This window comes from Adiantum capillus-veneris, chromosome 5 (genome assembly GCF_014529385.1).
Source record: "Adiantum capillus-veneris isolate H3 chromosome 5, ASM1452938v2, whole genome shotgun sequence".
In the NCBI taxonomy this organism is placed as follows: domain Eukaryota; kingdom Viridiplantae; phylum Streptophyta; class Polypodiopsida; order Polypodiales; family Pteridaceae; genus Adiantum; species Adiantum capillus-veneris.
In genome coordinates, this window is record NC_140935.1 from 69,849,715 (window position 1) to 69,857,472 (window position 7,758).

General features: G+C 42.4%; 2 pseudogenes; both read left to right on the forward strand.

Annotated features, from left to right (window-relative positions):
* Window positions 1-2,773: 2,773 nt before the first annotated feature.
* Window positions 2,774-3,372, forward strand: LOC147457501 (uncharacterized; annotated as a pseudogene).
* A 976-nt stretch (window positions 3,373-4,348) lies between these two features.
* On the forward strand, window positions 4,349-7,041 carry LOC147457502 (uncharacterized; annotated as a pseudogene).
* Window positions 7,042-7,758: the final 717 nt, after the last annotated feature.

Consider the following 7,758-nt stretch of genomic DNA (forward strand, 5'->3'; position numbering starts at 1 on the left):
ATTTTCATCATGGCGAGTCAACCTTGGCGACGATAGCATAAGAAGAGAAGAAGAAGAAGAAAAGGATTGGTAGTCATTTTTGAGAACCTACACAAGTAAGTTCAAAACTTCTTCAAAGCTTGTTGATGGGCGAGCATCAACGACATGCATTATGCTTCCATTGGTGTGTACACATATGTGTATGCATATATTTTTTGTATTTACAGGCTCCATAGTGGGCTCCAAGTTGTACATTGATGATTAGATGAGCCTAGATACCTGCAGCATGTTATACATTTTTTGGCTGGCTGCCCGTTTTTAAAAGCCCTTGTATATAAGTCAATTCACAAGATGTGAAAGGGCATTATTAGAGAAGAGAGTGTGAGGGAGTGTGGAGAAGAAGAAGAGGAGTGTCTATGGAGCTTGGATCTTCCACATCATATGTAGTGGTCATTGGGATTAATGGAAGCTAAGGTCTCTCTACTTTCTCTTGTCTTTCAAGCTTATGTGTGTTAATGGTGTATGATTAGTGTTAATCTTCTCTTCTCTCTCAAGTTTTCCCTCTTGTTTGAGCATTCTTGCTTCACATGTGTGCTAGATTAGAGTGTGTGTGTATGTGGATTGCATACATTTCTCTCATTAGGCTTCTTTGTGTATGCTTAATGTGTGATTCGAGTGTGTGTGCTTGAGATTAGAGCATGATTAGAGAGTTAGAGTGTAGATTGAGAGTGTGTGTGCATAGATCTTGCTTCATCGGCTTTCCCTCTTCTCCTCTCTTGCTTTACCCCTCTTCCTAGAGTCCTCATTCCGTCACATTAGGTGCATCCATGCCTCCATGCACTAGCCGGGTTCCGATCCACCAGATTGACATTATATCGGTGGGTTGTGCGCTGTGCTATGACCGCCAACATTGGCGCCGTTGCCGGGGATCGAGCGCGTAAGCTAGAGGATCATCCGTGTGATGGTTTGAGTTTCTAATTTTAATTAGGATTAGGTATTGGTGATGGTGAATGGTTGATTTGTGATGAGATTTTGTCAAAAAAGTTGTGTGTAATTTTCATGTTTTCTCTTCATTTTCACTAATTGATGACTAATTTACTACTAATCCGCTAACAATTGGAGTGTTTTACACATGTTTATGTGCCTAATTAGAGGCTTGTGCATCACTTTTACGGGTTGAAATTTCAACAATTTTGCATGATTTGAGTGATTAGAAAGTGTGTAATTATGTGTGATTTATGCTAATTTTGATGTCTAATTACTCACTAATCTTGTGTGTTTTTGGTGCTACACATGAATGAATCTCTAATTGGATGTTTTGCCTTCATGATTATATATGTGTTTGATTTAAAGAAAAATGATGCTACACATGATGCTTTGTGATTGGTGCTTGTAGGTGGAGATGCGGTGAAGCGGTTGCCTACACACACACGTGTGTATTCGTCAATTGGAGTGGAGAAATCAACGCGATTCTTGTTGTAATGTGAGTGCATTAACCCACTTTAAAAGATGAAATTAAAGTGCAGGTTTGAGAATTGATTAGGTGCACTTAATCGGTGCAAATCTATGTGCACTATTGTATGCCAAGGTGACCTCGGGCAAATGTGTACAAATTGGTGCTTGTTTTTTGGCAATTTCAATGCTAATGTGTTTGATGCAAAACCATTGATTGATTATGGTAATTATGTTGATATGGTTTATGGTTTTCGATTGCCAATTTTGCACCGAAATGCTACCCAATTTTTGGTAGAATGTGTGTGCATTGATTAGCGATTAGTGCTTGATTATGCGTGTGTGCACACTCAATTGGGCTTGTAATTGATTGCAAATTGATGTGAAATTGGATGAATTGCAAAGTTCAAAGTGTAATGATCAATTGTATATGCTTAATTCTATTGCTAATTATGCTAATTTTTAGTCAAAATTAGGCAAAAAGAGAAGCAAAAATCGACCTAATTTGGATGCAAAATGTATAAAAATTTGATTTTGGGTGTGATTTTGAAGTGTTAATTACAAAAAAACTTCACCAAATTGAGAGCGTATGCACTTCACGACCTATATTCAGCTTTGCATGCGCATAGGTCTCACTTCTCGGAACAGTGTGTGCATTTACTTGATTTAGGTGTGTGTGCATTTACTTAAATTGGGTGTGTGTGTGCACTTACTTGATTTAGGTGTGTGTGCATTTACTTAAATTGAGTGTGTGTGTGCACTTACTTGATTTAGGTGTGTGCATCATTTAAGAGGGGTGTGTGCCATTCTCAATTTGGGTGTGTGTAAAATGTAGTGCACAAGCAAACAAAGGGGGTGGGGGGTAAAGCACATGTGCATGCTTGTTTTTAGGTTTGTGGAAAGGGAGTAAAGTCAACAAAAGACAAGGCATGTGAAAAAAGAATCTAGGTGTGAGAGAGAGAGAAAAACAAAGTCAACAAAGATAATAAAAAGAGTGTGAAAGCACAAGAAAACAAAATTTGATTTGCATGGGCGTCCTAATTTAAAAGGCCAGTTTCTTTTAAAAAGAAAACTAAAAAAAAACCGATTTTTTTGCTTTCTTTCTTTGCTTCTCACACATATTCCACACGCATCACATGCCCCACATACTCGATGCTCACGCGCAGTACGCACGATTACACACATTTAGAGCAGATATGTCCGAGAGTTAGGTTTTGCCAGATTTTGCCAGATTTGAGTCCGATTGTACGCATAAACCTCGCTTTAGTGCAGATTTTGATTTTAGTTTACATTCGACGAGTTGACGAGGTTTAGAGGCCTATCACACGCAGAGAGCGCACATATGATGGCCATGACCACTTCGTGCTCTGAGTACACATTGCTTACACTTGTAGGCGAGCACAGAGGCCGGCCCTTTTACACGGACACATATGGACATTTCTTTGTCCAGTGCCGCGCCTCCTTTGGCCCCACACAGACCCTCCAGGTGGTGCGAGTCCTTCCCGACGGCACGTGGGATGGCACATTTAGAGATGACTATCGCGCCACGTATGTGGTTGACCATTTGATTAGGCTAGAGGAGATAGAGCTAGTACACGCAGATGATTGCCTTGAGGCCTTCGACCATCCCGTGCAGGTTACATTACATCGGGTAGGTCCTCGACTGATCTATATAGATAGTGCTCAATGCATATATCAATTAGAGTGTCGCACTTCTAGTAGACGCCTATCCACAGATGTTGTGACACTAGTTGGCGAGCCTAAAGACAGATGCTACATGAGCCCCACAGGCACTGAGCTTTACTTTTTGACTTGTGGATTGCCATACAATCCTCGACCGACCCAGCGTCCTACTTCGAGTAGGAGTGCCTCACCTCCTTTAGACACAGTGCCACCACCCACATCACTCAGGAAACCACCGCCAGGATTCTCCTCACCTAGACTTGATTTGCCGCCAAGCATTTCGAGCTATCACGAGTCTAGAGCGATGTACACGGCCATTGCTAGCACTTTGTGTACCACTCTGAGTGAGCCACAGATAGAGACCCAGAGCCTTCAAGACACGTACTTTAGAGAGTCTCAACCTCGACACCTTGCACCATCTAAAGACCCATGCCAGCCTTTGATGACACAGATTAGAGAGCATACGAGAGAGTCTATGACGACCACATCACCCCAGTTGAGAGCACCAGAGGTAGGGCCCGATAGATCACCCATTGTAGATATGAGTGCCCCTAGACCACTGACCCCCACCCTTCAGACACTGTCCAAGACCAGAGAGACTAGAGATAGCATGAGAGATATAGACAGTCAGATCTTGCATATAGTAGGCCGATCTCCATGAGGGGTTGCATATTATGTTGACACTTATGATCACCCCTTTGTGAGGCTAGCCACCCCGCATTGCATGATGTCTACACCTAGGCAGATTGTGAGAGCCTACCCACAGGCCGATAGAGCAGTTTTTATTGATGAGCTCCGAGAGCAGTATCTCTTGATTGAGACCCTTGATTTTGATGACATTGAGCGAGCACACCCAGATGAAAGCCTAGACACACAGACACATCCTAGGCTAGTGGAGCTTTAGAGAGTTGAGCAGACTGTGACCTATCTAGGTGAGCTTGGTCGTAGGTACAGACGCCTGACGAGTGATGGATCCAGAGATCCTTCAGCCCGCCTTCTTGCATATTTGATAGGAGATCCACGTGAGCGAGTTTATAGGGATGTCAATCATGCAGTACATGTTTTGACTATAGTTCTACCCTACTCCCCTTGACTTAGACATGATGATTTATGTTTACCCACGACGACCACACTAGCTCCACAGCTACCGAGAGCTCCGAGTCCTCGAGAGACACCACTAGAGAGATCACCTCCTAGGCTTCTTTTGTCACGTCATATTCTACCACCTTGGGAGATGCCAGATGAGGATGATAGTGTGCCACGAGAGATAGCTCTAGCACCTAGCGTGCCACAGGTAGAGCCCCTGAGACTAGAGCCCAGTAAGAGTATTGTTAGGGAGCCTACACCACCTACCACACTTATCCACGAGACTTCCAGCACACAGCGAGAGATCTCACAGAGTCATAGAGTGAGTGACTCCGATGGCTTTGTTATAGATGAGACCACTCCACAGATTCTAGTTGCCCTTGAGCATCCTTGTTTAGATCTGACGACCTCACAGAGGCCCTTAGAGATAGCTGTCGAGCTAGAGCCATCTACGAGAGTAGATCCCCCTATGAGAGAAGATGCAGAGCCGAAAACATCACTATCCCACTCTTTTAGCTTGCATATCGGTGTCATAGCCAGTGAGTCGCAGAGAGAGCAACCACCACATATAGATGTTGCCCTAGTGCCATCTACGAGTGCCAATTCACGATCAGATCACCCGATTGAGCGGAGACCAGCCACGAGCCGTACTTTTCTAGATCAGGTTCCTAGAGATCACATTACTGACACTGCAGAGATAGAGGTTACACCACAGATACATGGACGTACACGGACTAGAGTGACCTCTACTGACACCCTATGTATGGATACGATAGAGTCTGCTAGACTTGTTTGGAGACCACATACACAGGCATCTTAGCCATGTGTAGAGCCTTCTCTAGGCAGAGGCTCTGCGATGATGAGTAGTGCCACTGAGGAGCGACACACAATAGATCAAGCATGTAGCTCTCCATGTAGAGCTTCAAGGACAACCCAATAGGTATTGGTTCCTCGTGACGAGATACATGCTAGATTTTTACCTTATGATGACACGATCATATTTCTAAAGAGCCATATGACCGACGACGGACTTTCACATGGTTGGCTCACATCTCACCGGTCACTTGAGGCACATGATTATTTTGAGGGACAAAGACATGTTTGGGTACCTAGGCCACGAGCGGTAGCACACCCAGCGCATACAAAATCATACCCTAGAGCGAGACCTCCACGAGCCAAATGTCGAGAGATGAGACTACCCCTAGAGAGGTCGGTACCTTCACAACAGATAGTATGTCCTAGAGCTAGATGCACACGTAGACACGCTAGGAGAGCTCATACTGACATCCCTACGAGAGCACGAGAATTGCAGATTTGGCTACTGAAGAGCCTTCCACAGACTATTCGAGTAGAGGCTGATGCCCACCCTACAATTATTCCTTGTGCTGTTGAGCAGACTTTACATATGGAGCTAGGTGTTAGCCAACCCTTGACTATTAGAGATCGAGCTAAGAGATTGCGGATCATGCTTCATGGTGAGAGCTCTCTCTTGACTCCTAGTTGCACGAGATTTGAGATTTGTACACATTGATATGTGCGCTAGATTTATGTGCATATACCAGAGGCACTTTTTTCCCTTTTGGGTTTTTTCCCTCTGGATATCCAGGTTTTAGACCCTAGCTTAGATGTTTTATTTTATTATTTTGTTACTTTTGTTATTTTATCTTGCTGCTGACATACCTCTTGGAGGTACAATGCTTTTGTTGATCCTTTGATGCAGCACGTAGACAGACATTAGCTTGCCCATGGAGATTGGACGACCATGTAGACATGATGTATCTCCAGACACGAGGAGCTTCCATGACATCAACTTCTTCATCGAGCCCATGCACAGGTGTACTCCTTCCTATGCTATATGGTTTTGTACATTTATATTTGTTGATTGTGGCTTCTTCTTGGTTTGATTAAGTGCATTCAATTATGTTTTGTTATCTGCCATTAAAGATGTATAAACTTGTCCTTTCTTTAGTTAATTGACTTAGAGTTTAGTTTTATTGATGAGCCTTGAGGTTAGGAGGCCGTGACTTTAGGTTAACTCATTTACTTGACTACTAGTCCTAGTTGGTAAAATTATTTGAGTGTTTGAAACCTTAGGAGTGTTTTAAGCATAGAGAGGCTTTCTCACTCAAACAACAAAGAACACTAGTGAAAATACAAAGGAAATGGAAGAAAAACAAAAGTGCCACAAGTGTAAAACCTTAAGCTGGAAGAGAAATCCTGGCTTAATTTGGTACTTCACGCATATGTATTGCCTATGGTACTAGAGCCCTAGAGGTTCCTAGTGTGGGTGCTTTTCTTTGAGAAGAAAAAAAGCCCCAGGTATACAAATAAGCACACACGTCAAATGATTTTGCAAAATGTGAAAAATAACAAATGAAAAGCAAGAAAAATGAAATGAGAAAGACTTCCATTGAGCTTCAAGTAAAAATAAATTCAATCTTTTGTTTCGAGTTGTGAGAGTTAGTTAGCTAATCTATGACAGACATAATTAGGGAATCTTGCATTGGGATAAATTTATTAACTTAGTTAGTACTAGAGTAAATGTTTTAACCCTTAGTCGTGGCTAACTAATTGATAGACTCATTCATAAGCCTAAAAATATTGATTAATTTATTTCAGCAAGTGCAATTTATTTTTCCTTAATGGCAGTGTAACATTTCATAATTCTTTGCATTTACTCATTACTACATGTGCTTTGCCTTTTCCTTATGCCTTATAACCATATATTTGAGAATGCTACCTCATCCACCTTTTTCTTTTTGCAGGAATATTCTTTCTCAAGCATCTACCATGACATGGCTTTGTCAGGGACGACAAAGCTTCGGGAGGGGAGAGTGTTGACGGGCGAGCGTCAAGGACATGCATTATGCTTCCATTGGTGTGTACACATATGTGTATGCATATATTTTTTGTATTTACGGGCTCCATAGTGGGTTCCAAGTTGTACATTGATGATTAGATGAGCCTAGATACCTGCAGCATGTTATACATTTTTTGGCCGGCCGCCCATTTTTAAAAGCCCTTGTATATAAGTCAATTCACAAGATGTGAAAGGGCATTCTTAGAGAAGAGAGTGTGAGGGAGTGTGGAGAAGAAGAAGAGGAGTGGCTATGGAGCTTGGATCTTCCACATCATATGTAGTGGTATTGGGATTAATGGAAGCTAAGTTCTGTCTACTTTCTCTTGTCTTTCAAGCTTATGTGTGTTAATGGTGTATGATTAGTGTTAATCTTCTCTTCTCTCTCAAGTTTTCCCTCTTGTTTGAGCATTCTTGCTTCACATGTGTGCTAGATTAGAGTGTGTGTGTACATGGGCTGCATACATTTCTCTCATTAGGCTTCTTTGTGTATGCTTAATGTGTGATTCGATTGTGTGTGCTTGAGATTAGAGCAAAGAGATACACCATTGTCTGCATGATTAGAGAGTTAGAGTGTAGATTGAAAGTGTGTGTGCATAGATCTTGCTTCATCGGCTTTCCCTCTTCTCCTCTCTTGCTTTACCCCTCTTCCTAGAGTCCTCATTCAGTCACATTAGGTGTATCCATGCCTCCATGCACTA